Genomic DNA, 14,829 nt, shown 5'->3' with positions numbered 1-14,829 from the left:
TTATGGTGGCGGTATTGAGTGAAAATTTTAACCACTTCCTGGTGATCCGAGGCCTGAAAGATGACGTCATCCAGCACCACCAGAACGTCTCGGAAATCTTCAAAAGAATCAGGCAGCCCTTCGATAAATTTAATGTTTTTATTGGTCTTTGAAAGCTCCTCATACATGGGTTGAAAAGAAGTATAAATCCACACAATATTCGCGGGCACAGTATCCATGAAGCGTTCACAGTTTTCCAAAACACACTTTACAAAATGAGTTTTCCCACACCCGCTAGGACCCACAACTAGACAGGAAAAAGGCACTTTCAGTCTGTGATCAAAATCAGTTTCCTCCATTCTTTTTTTTAGAAGAAAACAAAAACACTAGTACCCGAAAGGCAGAGTTGTACCGTCTGGAAAGAGACGTCTCTTGTCGTAAACCACGCGAAACTTTTTCTGAAATGTTCTGTTTTTGAGCACAAAGCCTCTCTTATCCCTCTGAATTCCGTTCTGAGGGGTCTGGAGCTCCGCCTCTTTCATACCAGAAAGGTAACTTTCCACCAACCCGCTCATACTGTCGAAATTGACGCGTTCGCAACATTCTCTCGTCTGCGTTATTCCTTTCATTTTTACCACCATTTTCTTTTTGTTTCTGGTCCGGTAGGCGTAACTCTTTGGACCCGCGGAGACAAATTCCTGGATGGTGTCCCCGTCTAATTCGTCCGTGAGATCCCCTAGATAGTTGCCCAGCTCTAAAGGTTCCTCCCCCTCTTTCACTACGTAGATCAGAGAGTCGGTGTCGGTGTACAGAACGCTGCGCTGCAATTTTTCTAAATACTCGTAGAGTTTTAGGCGGGCGTAGGCTGTAGTAAAAGCGGCGATAAAAACGTTATTGGTAGCGCCGGGAGGTATCACGCACCGCTCGTTATAGCTCCACTGAATTAAAGCCACTTCCTGTTTTTTGGTCTTTAAAAAAGAGACGTGTTTAAAGACGTACTGTCCTGAAAAGACGTAGTTAAAAAACTGACTCGGCTTTCTGACCAGAGCGGTCTGAGTCATGTTGGCTCTCTGAGCAAACTTTCCCCAGAAACTGTTGAGACACAATTTCGAAACTTGTCTTTTGGCCTGATTCACCTCTATTTTTGACGGGTCTAAACGTATGCCCTGATGCCTGTGGTACTCTTCCACGTATTTGTTCCTCTCATCCTCGTCGCGAGCTTCCGGAGGATAACCGGAGGCTTCCTGTTTGCCTTTGAGAAAAGTGTTAATATAGCCGGCGAAAATATCGCTGCTGCTACTATCAAAGTGCCAGACCTCTGTGATTTTAACCACTCTGTAACCTAATTCTAAGGCTTTGTTAAACTCGACGGTGACCCAGACCCCGGTGAGAGCTCTGGCCTCATCGTCGTGAAGGCACGGACCGCTTTGTTGATTGGTCTCGGCGCAGGTGCGACAGAGGGAGAATATTAATTTACCTCCGGGGGTTTTGTACGGTAGAACGGGGAAATAGAGCCCGCGCGGCGGGTAAACGGTGGCTCTGATCAGCCCGAAATAACTGCGAGGGTCTGCAAAATTCTCTCTGATGATTTGGGGGTGATGCAGAGGGTAAGCGCGCTTGGCATTGACGTAAGGGTACAGGGATGTGACGTCTACGTAATACACATTTTCTCCTGGCGAGGCGGTGTAACGCAGTCTCAAGGCCGAAGTGCGGCCTCCGTAAAGCCCCGAGCGAGGAGACAGAGGTTCCGGGGCTTCGTAGTTCCGCATAAAATTTATAACCTCCTCGTTCGATTTTTTCATCTCGTTCCATTCGTGCTCCCACAGAGTGACCGTGCGGACTCTGTAAACGTTTCTCAGCTCCCGGAGCCTCGCCTCGGCAGAGGCGTGCAGGTCCCCGTAAGGAGCGCGGGTCAGAGGGCAGATTTCCTCAGGCCTGTAGCATTTTGGACACCCGTGATAAAAGCATCCCAGAAATTCCCACACCCACTTTTCCCCGTTAATCAGCGCGTATCCGTCAACAAAGTACGGGCCTATTTTTTTCTCCCCGCCGGATGTGAGAGCGTGTTGAACGGGAATTTTCTGAGAGTGAGCTACCCACTCCAGCCACTGAATGGACGCGTGCGAATAGGCTTTGAATCTGCGCCCGTAGTTGTCGGGCGAGGGGATGGCCAGACTGTTTTCGGGTAGGAAATTGGTGAGAAACACTTTCATGCAGGCTGAAGCTATAGTGACGCAGCTGAAAGGGTCTACTTTAGTTTCGCCTATAAACCCGTCTCTGAACTTTACGCACGCCTCTCTCAAGATATTAACGTCGTTTCGGCAGTAATACAGGGATTCTTTTTCAAAGTTAAACACTCCCCGGGAGGCCTCGCAGTGCCATCGCAAGAACTCAGCCCTTTCGGGAGGTGACATGCGCTCCACCCCGTAATCTGAAGGAGGAGGGTACGGACCCGAGTATTTTAAGCGGTCCCGCGAGCTGAATTTGTGAGGAAAAAATCCCTTGGATTTGTCCTCGAAGCCTAAAGCTTTGGGCATAGCGCTGAGACGCATGGTGAGAAAAGAAAGCGAGTCTATGAATTTGAGAAGGAAATCGGATTCTGTGAAACATATAATTTTACTGCCTTGCATGATGAGAGAGGGCGTCATCCCACCCCCCACCAGGTGGCTTAGAATTAAATAGCTGTCAAACCCTTTCGCGTTGTGCGCAACGAACGTGGTCTCTCTATATTTTTTCCTTCTGTATCTTTGGAGAAACTTTTCAACACAGTCTACACCGTAAGCGTGCCACTCTTCTCCTTCTAGAGATTTTGTGCACACTAGGTAAGGGACGTGCGCCCCCTCCCTGTCTGGGAAGGTTTCAAAGTCATAAAAGATTATGGAAGCGTTATCAGAGTTTTCATGTTTCAAAGGTTGGATGTAACACAGGTGTTGATCGTCGTCGGGAGGAAGCTCCGCGCGACAGATTTTACATCTGGCGGCTGTGCACCTGTGCATTCCGCGACGGGAGAGGTGCTTGCAGTCCGGACATTTATACAATTGTTGACAAACGCTGAGGTCTGAACCGGAGTGAATTCTAGGTTGTTTGTGCTTTAAATAACACGCACGTGTGCGACATGATCTGTTACAATCCGTACAGATTACAGAGTCCAGAAAGTGAGAGGGGCATGCGGGGTCAAAACAGAGGTTGCAGCGGTTTTGGCAAAAGTGTTCCTCTCTTTTATAATACCCGCGGTGACATTCGTTGCAAATGTACTGGATTCCTAAAAATGTTTTTAGATTTTTTATTCCGTAATAGTGATGGTGGAATAAGAATAAGTACAGCGGGTGAGGCGTGTTCGGGTAGTCTGTTTCAATTAATGAAAGAGTTCTGTCCTCGCGCGGGCGGTAAAACACAACGATTTTACGTTTTAGTATTTGTTCGAATTTACCTATGTCGGTGAGAGTTACCTGAGTGCGATCGCTCAACCCCGCTAAACGCTGCAGCTCTCTGCCGCGTTCCAGGGCCTGTTTATCTGTGAAATGAGGTTGAGTGAGGTGAATCAGGTTGATGGCAAAACACAGATTATCGTTTTTGTTTTTTACCACATACAGACAGCGTCGCTTTTTGACTAGAATTTCATCGTCTAACATTTTGTGAATCTTTTTACGCGGGTCATTACTGCCACCGCCTCTAGGATTTCTAATTACTTGCACAACAATTTCTAGGGGAGAGCCTGCGACGATCGCTCCGTTTGATTGTATCAGCCTGGCTAGCAGGTCCTCAAAAACCGGTACAATGTTTTCAGCGCTTTCGTCGTCGACGTTAAAAACAGAGTGATTTCGCGCGTGCTCGCTGATGATCTCCAGTTGAACCAGGTCGTTACGACTAACTTCCGGTCTGACCCTATCCGCTAGATCTACAAAATTATCCCTGACGTTGAGGTAAAATTGAGCGAGGTCGCTCGCTTCATCCGGAGAGGGAATGTTAAATACTCGCCTTATTTCGAAATTATTAAAATGTTCGCGGCGAGTCACCGCATCGTTCTGTACCCGAGATCCTCCTCCTTGTTGATGCTCCGCAGGCCGGTCCTCCTCCTCCTCCTCCCTGGGCTGCTGTTGATGATGCTGCTCCACCTGCTGCTGCACCTGCCCCTGCTGCCGGTCGTAGAGCTGAAGAGCATTTTCTATCGGCTGCAGAGGGTCAAAGTTCAGTAGACCGGCAAGCCGTTCGTTTTCAATGTTTTGAAGGAGGACCTGCAATGCGTTTTCTAAAGGTTGTAGTGGGTCGTTTGGTGGTGGTGGTGGGGCTATATTGTTTTCTAACGGTGGGGCTAAATGTTCATGGTTTCTGTTTAATTCTGCCACGGCTTCCAACAAAGCCTCAGGAATGCTGTGTTCTTCCGACATGATTTTCTTTATTTCTTAATTCACAGACTTTTACATGCTTTTACTTTACAGGTCCTTGTGTCTGTATATCGATGCGTATGTGCGAACTGTTGCGACGTACATGAAAGCGAGTTTTTCAAGGATTCTCTACTTATGAAGCATCCGTCGAGCTGTAAGAAAAGACGGACAGAATGTATTTTTTAAACCTTACATTTTTTATAGAGCAGAGAAGTTTAATAGGATCGATTCATCCCCCCGTCAATTACCTCTCAGTCTTCCGAGAGGAGCTCTCACTCTCCTGAGAGGAGGCGATCTGAACGGTTCCTCCTCAGCCTGATTTTCTTCCGTCTGATTTTCTGTATCGGTCTCTGGCGGGGAAAATAAAACGGAAGAGATTTAAGAAAACAATCTCATCCTTCCTATTTTTTGAGAATGAAAAAAACGTTTTATTTACCTCGCTCCTCCGCCCGATTGTCTGTAGCGGCGGGGGATTGGTTAGGTAAATCCGCAATCTCGGCTGCCGAGAAATAAAACAGAAGAGATTTAAGAAAACAACCTCCTCTTTCCTATTTTTCGAGAATGAAAAAAACTTTTTATTTACCTCGCTCCTCCGCGCGATTGTCTGTAGCGGAGGGGGCTTGAATAGGTATATCAGCAATCTCGGCTGCCGAGAAATAAAACAAAAAGAGAAAGATTTAATAAAAAAAAAAAAAAAAAAAAAAAAAACTTTTTAGCTCGCTTTATACCACTCCAAGTCGGGAGGGGTGGTATAGCACACTCGGATTACTCCGCCACATCCTGATATTTATCGAAATGACGGATATTGCATCATATTGTTTACCTTTTGGTTTAAAAGGTATTTTCCTGCAGTTCTCCCGGTATGCGTTGACGAAAATAACGTCGTCGTCTTCTTCTTCTTCTTTTCGCTGCGGCGGGGTCTGTATATTCTCGATTACCTCTGTCGAGAAATAAAGCAAAACTTTTTAAAAATCTGCTCCGGGTCGGGAGGGGCGGTATAGCACACACGGATTACTCCGTCACATCCTGTTATTCAACAAAATGGCTGATAATGCATCATATTGTTTACCTTCGATTTTAAAACTTTTTTCTCCGCGGTTCTCCCGGTATGCGGAGACGAAAATAGTGCCGTCTTCTCTTCGATGCGGCGGCAGCGGAGGTTCTGCGGGGGATATGGCTTCTAATTCGCCGTGGAAAACGGCCGGATTTCTGCTGTTACTCACTGCATTATCGATTGTTTCTGTAAGTATCAGAGCATGGTTAAATCAAGTCTATCTAAACTTGTTTAAAAAATGGTATATACTTATTTAAACGTACCGTAGTCCACTTGCGTGAAATCATTGATGTAGAAATCTAAAAGAAAGTAATCAAATTATTGACATCTCTGTTGATATATAATTTAAAGTCGTAAAGAAAAAAACTTACCGGGGTGAGGTATGAACAGATCCGGCGAGATGGCCCTCTGATCGGCGGCGTTGTTTGAACGGAATGCTGACATAATATTCACGGATTCTTCCTCGCGATTGGTAGAACTGTCACAGATAGCGACTCCCCTTCCGCTTCTTCTCTCATTTTATCCTAGTCTAGCGAAGCATCTGTTTTTCGCATCTTTCTCTTGACAATACCGGTAGTTAGAGGGGGTTTGTTTTTTTTTGATTGCCTTCTTGCGAACGCCGTCTGTTTTCCCCCCATTCCGCAACGGTAAAATATGGCTTTGAGACGGGTATTTGTTTTACCAAATGGACAATTGCTGTCTGACCTTGTTCTTGCTGTTGACAAAACTCGGCTCATGGTTGACTCTTTCCCACAGAGGGGGGAATAAACTTATTCGAATATGAGCTTTTTTTTTTTTTCCTCGCTAAGACTAGTTTTATGGGGAGATGTAAAAAAACAGGGTTACAAGCAATGATAATATCGGATGTTGACTCCTCAGCGTCATCATTTTCTATCTATTGAGAAAACTTATTGTAAAAAGTAATGAAGAAGAAAACTCCTCCTTGCCTCGCGGGGTGTGTGTGTGTGTGTGTGTGTGTGTAGGCCTTCTTGCGAACGCCGTCTGTTTTCTGCAACGGTAAAATACGACTTTGAGACGGATATTTGTTTTGCCAAATGGACAATTGCTGTTGACAAAACTCGGCTCATGGCTGACTCTTTCCCACAGAGGGGGGTGCTTTAATAAACTTATTCGAATATGAGCTTTTTTTCCCCGCTAAGACTAGTTTTATGGGGAGATGTGAAAAACCGGGTTACAAGCAATGATAATATCGGATGTTGACTCCTCAGCGTCAACATTTTCTATCTATTGAGAAAACTTATTGTTAAAGTATTGAAGAAAAAACTCTCTACTTTGGTCTGACAAGGAGCAGGTTGCGCAAAACCTACCTCATATAGATGTTTTAATAATAATAATATTTTTTTGGAGGGCGTGTTATAGGATATAAGCATTGAGAAAAAAAAAAAACAAAAAAACAAAAAAAAACTGATATCTGCTGTCTCACTCCTCCTTGGCCCGCGGGGTGTGTGTGTGTGTGTGTGTGTGTGTGTGTGTGTGCCTTCTTGCGAACGCCGTCTGTTTTCTGCAACGGTAAAATACGGCTTTGAGACGGATATTTGTTTTGCCAAATGGACAATTGCTGTTGACAAAACTCTCATGGTTGACTCTTTCCCACAGAGGTGGGTGTGTGTGTGAAACAAGATCGCCTGTCGCTGGTTTGTTTTTTCAGTCTCTTGTAAAAAAGGACTCTCACAAGGAAAAGTAGTATTCACTAAGCGATATTTATTCAATTTTTTACACATAGGCAGCCTGTAGGTTACAAGCGGATAGAAAGTTCTTCTTTTCATCACAAGCTATGGTGTATCTTAAAGGTTACAAGCGGATAGAAAGTTCTTCTTTTCATCGCAGAATCATCTGCTGCATCACCGCTGTGGTTAGGGAACATGATGCAACAGGTCTAAAAATGACTAGACACTTCCGGAGTATTTCCGGTAGGGTCATAAGGTCCGGATCGATGCCTTCCATAGTAAATATGCTGTATTTGAATATGTCATATTCAAAACCTTCTTCTTTGGGAGAGCAGATCTCATCGGACACAGGACCGCTGCGGGGCTGCAGAAGGAAATCCATCTTGTGTCTGTGCCTTAGAAATTGTGACGGACTCCTCTCTCTGCTTTTTTATTCCCCTCCAACAGATGGCGCGCTTCCGGAGGTTTCCCCCTCCCTCTAAAAACTTTTTTTCCCAACAACAGATGACGCGCTTCCGGAGGTTTTCCCCCTCCCTCTAAAAACTTTTTTTTTTCCCCAACAACAGATGACGCGCTTCCGGGTTCACCCCTCCTTTCTCGGGGTGCAATTCGATACGGTTAGCAACAGATGGCGCGCTTCCGGGGGTTCGCCCCCCCCCCTTCTCCGGATACGATTCGTCACGCGGGGGGTTCGCCCCCCCTTCTCCGGATACGATTCGTCACGCGGGGGGTTTCCCACGGAGGGGAGGGGCGGGAGGTCAAAAGGTCGTGATTAGGGCCATCAATCACTTCGGATCAAATTTTGTCATAAGCTGTATGGGATTAACTCTCTGCCACATACTGTATCAAGCTACAACTTCAATAAATGTTCTTTTGGAACACAAGTGTGTTTTCTTACAAGTGGAAGCTGGTAATTAACAAAGACAAACAAAGTTGGTTTTTGTGTATTTTTTGAGAGACAAAAAAGGCTGTGGCAGGTAAAAGCCATGACACGACTACGTTTCACCAATCTTGAACATTTTCTTTATTGCGGTTGCCGTTCACACAACTCGGCTTAGTTTCCCTGCTGCCAGCCACAAACCACGAACAACAGCAACACCACAACAGCACCCTACACCGAACTTAAGCTGGTGAGGGGTGATTGCAATGCTGCGCAGGTGCGTCCGCCCTCCCTGCCGTGGCACCGCCAACCACGCCCCGCCACAAAGACAAAAACAGTAGCTAATCGAAATAAAGCTTTACCAAAAATCTGTATAATAAGACCTTATTAATGGCCAGGACAAATGAAATAACACTCCAAGGAAGGATGTTCTACCAACCAGTCAACAACCAGAATACTATCTCTTCCCCTGTATTGTGGGGGAATGATTGGGGATCATGAAGATGTTTTTTGGCAGATTTTAGAGCCTTTTTGTTCTTTTTTGGTCAACAGTGATTTTCACATTGGAACCACTTTTGCCCACTATGTTTGGTGTTGTTGAATCACAAACACTGACTTTAACTGAGGCAAGTGAGGCGTGCAGTGTTTTAGATGTTGTTCTGGGTTGGTTTGTCACTTGCTGCATTGGTGGACAGTGTGCTCTTCGAGTAATTTTAGTAGGCCAGCCATTATTCAGATGGTTCACCACTGTTCCAGGTTTTTTCTCAGTATGTACAGTATGTAATGGCTCTTTCTCACCCAGAATCTTACAAATGACTTTGTAAACCTTTCCAGACTGAAATTTCTCATTGCCTTTGTTTCTCATTTATTCTTGAGATTCATGAGTTCGTGGCATGATGTTCTTGCTCTTGAGAGCTTTTAGCCTACTTCACTTTGTCAAACAGGTTCTGTTTAAGTGACTTCTTGATTCAAGATTTCTGACAGTTATTGGACCTGGGTTTGGCTAGTGAAACAAAAATCAGCTTTCTAAAACGTGGATAATCGCGGGTTACATAGTCTTGCTACTTCCATCATAGCAGAAAGAAGACACGAAAATAGACTAATCTTCAGTTGAGAGAATACCTGCGAATACTGCATTCACAGCATGAGGTTTGTCATTAATATCTTGCAGTGACTTTGGATTGTTTGCTATGAAAAGATGACCATCTGAAACTTAGTAATTATTTTCTGAACCATTACCTAACTAATGCTATGTGTCCAGGGCACCATTAGGCCACGGTGAAGCTTAAATGAAGGGGAGGGGGCGTTGGAAAAGGGTGATACAAAATATAATGAAATATAATGAAATATCAGAATTTGACTCTTATTGTAATGAGACAAATTTAGTTTAGCAGTTTGAGGGTGTGGATTACTAATGGGAATACTTTTTACTAGAAATATGAAACCATGAGTATCTCTCAGCCACCTTCATTTGATCAAGCTCTCAAAGGAAATAATATTCAAGACCCCTGAGCTAGTATAAGGTATTTACTCTTATTGATCCATTATGATTATGTCACCTTTTTGCTCCTCATTGCAAAGTGAACTAGAATTACTTTCTCACATTTATATGCTTTGGGTGAACAGTCAAGTTGCAATATGCATTCATGTTTTCTTTTTCAGATGTTTCACTTTGGACTTGAGTTTGCTGAATTTAGGCAATAGGTCTGATTTGTGATACACCAACAGACTTTATTTTGTTAAGCTTTGTCGTTCTTCTTCATGTCTAGTGCATTAGTGTGTCAGTTGATTAGAGAAACAAAACAGTGCAAACTGAATCTTCTCTCTCCTTCTGTTTATGAGCTATAAAGATATGACCAAAGGGGTCACTGACTTTGACCTTTCACTAGGGCTGCTCAATTAATCGAATTTTAATCACGATTACGATCTGGGCTTTCAACGATCATTAAAAATGACTGAGCCGATTATTAGCCCCTCCCTCATTTATCCGCGACACCTTAAAGGCCGGTCCGTGAAAATATTGTCGGGCATAAACCGGTCCGTGGCGCAAAAAAGGTTGGAGACCGCTGATTAAGAGGACCCGAGGGAAGCTCGGAAAGCTAAGCAGAAGTTATTTGGAGAGTGACTGCCGTTGGTTGAAAAGAGAGTTTAAAAAAAAAAACTTCAGTGGTGTTGCACACTATTTTATATTATTTTTTTTAAGTCATTGTTAACCCTTTAAAGCCGGTCAGAGCAGCACGCTCCGTTTTGCGTAACTATTTTTAAATCCCTGTAGAACCTGAACCGTGTAAGCTAGCGCAATAATTTGTTTTGCATATGAAACCGGAGGAGTTGTACTTACATCTGATGCCATCAGCTTGTCCTCGGTCACGGTTTCGTTCCACATATAAGCTTTGCAAAAATTGCATAAAAAGCGCTTGCAGGAACAAAAACATAATATTCCAGAAACACGCTTTGCCGTTACTATCAGCTGTTCGTAACACTTCCCACAGTGAAATGATGCACCTGCTGTTTTCTTTGCAAATTTGCATCATAGGATTGTTTTTTGTTTTTCCTGCAGTATATAAAAATTGCTGTATCTCCAAAATAAAACTATGAAGACACTCAAAATAAATTTCCTGTTGTTGTAAACTATTTTTTGCAACTTTATTGTATTTAAAGTTTTGAGGGATAAACCTCTTAAATTTCTCCAAGTAGAAATATATGTAAACAAAACAAAAAAAACAAAAGCGATTTTCAATTTTTTTTGTAGTTTATTGCACTTTTTTGCAATTTATGTAATTACTATGGACTTAATGCATACACATTATTAAAATATGGGCTATAACAGTTGTATTGATGTATAGCAACTTGAAATGCTCCCACAAATGGCACTACAGCATGTAAAAAAATAATATAAGCTCTGGTGGACTTGGTTCTATAGTAGGTCTTAAAGGGTTAAATAAATATCGTCAAATAATCGTGATCTCAATTTCAGTGAAAATAATCGTGATTATCATTTTTGCCATAATCGAGCAGCCCTACCTTTCACCATCATTTCCAATAGGAATGAACAGATACTATATTTTCTGCAAACACCATTTACTTTTTGAGTAGTACTAAAATTTCAACAAGAGCGATGCAAACTAGAAAAAGATGTTGTTTGCCTTTTTACTTTTACTTTGAAGATGAGCAGTCACCATTTCTGTTTTGTGTTGCATTTTTCACTCTTCAATCACGACATGGCAAGGGTTTTGTGAGTGTTTGCAGACAAGTTGGTGTCTGCTATGCAAATACTGTCAATCACAGCAACCTGCTAGCTACTAAAGTGGCCAGAAGGCGGTGTTTTTCTCCAGCAACCAGCGGTTGCCCGAGGGTCACTAACCAGTCTCTAGGCCTGTGTGACTAGAGCCTTAGCTCCAGCAGCCTAAGCCTATTGCAGCATAACTGAGGATTTAGGCTTCCCTGATCCAGTTTTAAGCCTAATCTTAAGAGTAGAGAGGGCGTCTGTCTCCAAAATGGAGCTGGTTTAACAAATATGGTAAATGGCCTGATTCCTATATAGCACTTTTCTACTCTTCCGGAGTACTCAAAGCACATTATACAACATGCCACATTCACTTTATTCTATGCTTTAAGTGCTTTCTATCTAAACATTCACACTGATGGATGCATTGGAGAGCATCCACCTTGCCTAAGGATACTTGGCTTTCACAAATAGTAGGTGATCTGAAAGAGGGGTCTGAAGGTTCTGCCTCCCCTTTTACTTTTAAATATTCTACGAACCACTAGTAAAGCAGCAGTCCGAGTGTGAAGCGCTCTATCTGGGTAATACATTACTCTTACTCTTTACCATATCACCCCAATAGAGGTGATACGGTCAAAAATCAAAAGGAATCCACAATTACTGTCAAGGCAAAGAGTAGGGCTCTAGCTATAGTTATTAGCTCTACCCCTGCCCCTGCCTTAAATACTTGCAGTGCTGTTTAGTGGGTGGCTGCTAATTAACTCTAGAGAAGATGGGCGTGTCAAAGACTAGGGAGAGAATAACACACTCTCTCACAAAATAACAACAGCCATGTTGAGGCTCAAGCTGCTACAAAACACACCAGGATCTTTGGGGAAATGGCATTTTTAACCACCTGGTATCACCTGAAAATATGAAGTGCTATAAAAGCAGCACTAGACACACACTCTGCTTTCACTCACTGTGCATCAGTGTCAGGATGACCTCTAACCAAATCAGACTTGGTCTTTGATTTGTTCTACTTTCTTGTGTCTTATACAAAAACACCCAGAGCTGAGAACCCACTCATTAATACAGTGCATTTCAAAAAGTAAATCCCCAACAACTAATTTCACTGTAACTTGGATATTAGTGGTTACTGCTGCCTGGTCAACAATATTCTCCCAGGATGAACAGATAATACATTTACCGCATGACTGAAGCACTTTAAAAAGCCTTTGTTCACTTTCAGAAAATAGCAGACTGTACACTGCAAAAACTCAAAATCTTAGCAAGTATATTTGTCTTATTTCTAGTCAAAATAATCTCATGACATTTAAAATAAGACAAAATCAGCTAAAGAGTAACATCTCAGTGAGATATATTAAGTTGTTTTTTGGGTTTTTTGTTTTTTTGCCTGTCCCGTTTGGATCTTTAGCCATCAGAATTGTTGTCTGAAGGCCAAGAAAGATGCCAAGCGGATTTACTTTAGCAACTGGATCATCATGGCCTTGCCATATTGGTCCATTTATAATTATGTAGGGGAGAGAGGGGAGAAGAGATGGTGAGAAAGTGGGGAAGAAAAAGAAGAAGAAAAACAAACAAAACACATGGATCACCTGTATGAAGATAAGAAAAAACAGAAGAGAAAACAAACAAAAAGAGAGCAACATAATAAATACAACACCATCACAATAAACTAGCTAACAGTAGATACTAAATATTACATGTTATTGTGCAGCACGCAAGATCGACAGCGCACAATGTGCTTTGAGGTAGCAGCCAAGAAAGGTGTAGTTTGTGTCTGTACACCTGTGTGTACACCTGTGTGCAACAGCATGCTTGTATTCAAAAGGTTTCTCCATGTAACAATCTGCTAGGGAGTGTGGGGAGCCATAGCCCCGTCCCCCAGGGTATGAAGCAGGCATGGAGGAGATCCAGGCCCCAGACATCCAGTTGGCCCCAGAATACGAGGACCCAAGGAGGACCACCGGGCAATGGCGTGTCCAGCGGGGTGGCCTGGGGGGGCACAGGCCACCCCCCAAACCAGACTGGCCACCCCAGGTGCCACCCCAAAGGCAAAACAATAAAATTCAATCAAATATCAAATGTCCGATTATGTTTTCACGGTGACGCTCAGATATCCGAGTGTAAGTGAATGCAGCATCGCTTCTGCGCTATGCGCATCACGTTAGCAAAGGTAGGAGAGCCAAGCGCGAAAGACGTCACTGCAGGAAACAATTTTTCGGTGAAAGAAAATGAGGACAGAATAAATGTCCCGGTAAGTAATATCAAGTTTGTTGAGTTTAGTAAACTTCGGTGAAATTAGAATACCAAGGAAAAAATAACACTTAAAGAATTATTGCAGCCGTTGAATATATCAGACAGTATGCTACTGAGGGCAGCTAACATAAGAGTTATGAGTTATAAGATGTAATCTAAGTCGTAACATTGCTGTATGGAGCTGCAGATTTGGTTGCAGGTTAACATAGCTGGACTGGCCATCGGGCTTATTTGACTTATTTTTTATTTTATTTTGTAACGGCATGAACAATGAGAGGTGGTGGATTGGCCAGATGCAGGTCGATGTGTAGAAATAACTCCGTTGTTTGGTGGTGGCTATGACGGGGCTTCCACAGAGGCAACAGGTGGATGAGGGAAGGGGAGGCAGGAGGAGAGACCCGAAGCAGCCGCCAGTCCGAGTGTCAGGTGAACTGAACTTCAGGTAAGAAGTTATGACCTGCAGTCTATCTGGGTCAGATATAAACCAAGTTTAGGTGGAGTTTATTTTCATGTTGCTGACTTTTTACTGTCAGTTGCAATAACTCATACTGCGTTCTAGCCAGCTTGACGGAGTTTTTATACAGCTGGGTGGGTGCTATGATGTTACTGATAGTGAACTTTATTTTATTCATAAGGTTAGTTAGTAGAGTTGCCAACGGCTCCTTAAAAAATGGAATGGTCCCTCATTCAGAGAAAATATTATGCGTTTCGTATTGAGCTGAGAAGAGACGCAGTTTGTCCCGAACTTCAGCTAGAATGGAAAAAAGACACAAAGCTGGATTTATTCTGTCCTTACGCTGCACAGCTGGCTCTTCTTCTCTCATTCTCTCCCCTCCCTCTCCTGTTGCTACTTCAATCATGAAACTGATCAATGATCAGCTGATCGGCTCTCTTGTTTGTTTATCGCCCACTTTGCGCCAGAAAGAGGAAACCAGCGGATATTGCGCTAAACAACAGCAGCACGTTTAAGCTTGATCAGCTGTTGTTAGAATGTATTTAATATTAATTTCTAGTATCAGCTGATGTTTGCTGGAGCTGTAAAGCTGCTGGTCATGATATCGGTTTGGATATGTGGTGAGAGGGAAACATGAAGATGAAACCAGGAGATGTCCTTACTGAACCATCAGAGCTGAACAGGTGATGGAGAAACAGGTTTACCTTTTAGGTGACATGAGTTGAAGTTATGAACTGTTTCTGAGAGACAAATAACACCAGGATCCTTTTTTATGTAGCTGACAGCTGGTAACTGTGCAGGGGCGGGTCTAGCAAAGTTTTGCCAGGGGGCCAGGTAGGGCATTAACAGGGAAAGGTGGGCACAAAGAAATACTTTTCTTTCTTATTCTCATTTAAAATAC

At 43.2% G+C, this 14,829-nt stretch overlaps 1 long non-coding RNA gene across 1 annotated transcript; it reads right to left on the bottom strand.

Annotated features, from left to right (window-relative positions):
* Positions 1 to 5,530: 5,530 nt before the first annotated feature.
* LOC113011258 (uncharacterized) lies at positions 5,531 to 6,158 on the bottom strand. The gene is made up of 3 exons (XR_003270498.1): positions 5,790 to 6,158; positions 5,682 to 5,717; positions 5,531 to 5,604 (listed from the first exon to the last, which is right to left on the bottom strand). It is a non-coding gene; the product is annotated as an uncharacterized LOC113011258 (long non-coding RNA).
* Positions 6,159 to 14,829: the final 8,671 nt, after the last annotated feature.

The sequence above is a fragment of the Astatotilapia calliptera genome, chromosome 18 (assembly GCF_900246225.1).
Source record: "Astatotilapia calliptera chromosome 18, fAstCal1.2, whole genome shotgun sequence".
NCBI classification, from domain to species: Eukaryota; Metazoa; Chordata; class Actinopteri; order Cichliformes; family Cichlidae; genus Astatotilapia; species Astatotilapia calliptera.
This window is presented reverse-complemented; position numbering and strand designations above follow the sequence as displayed.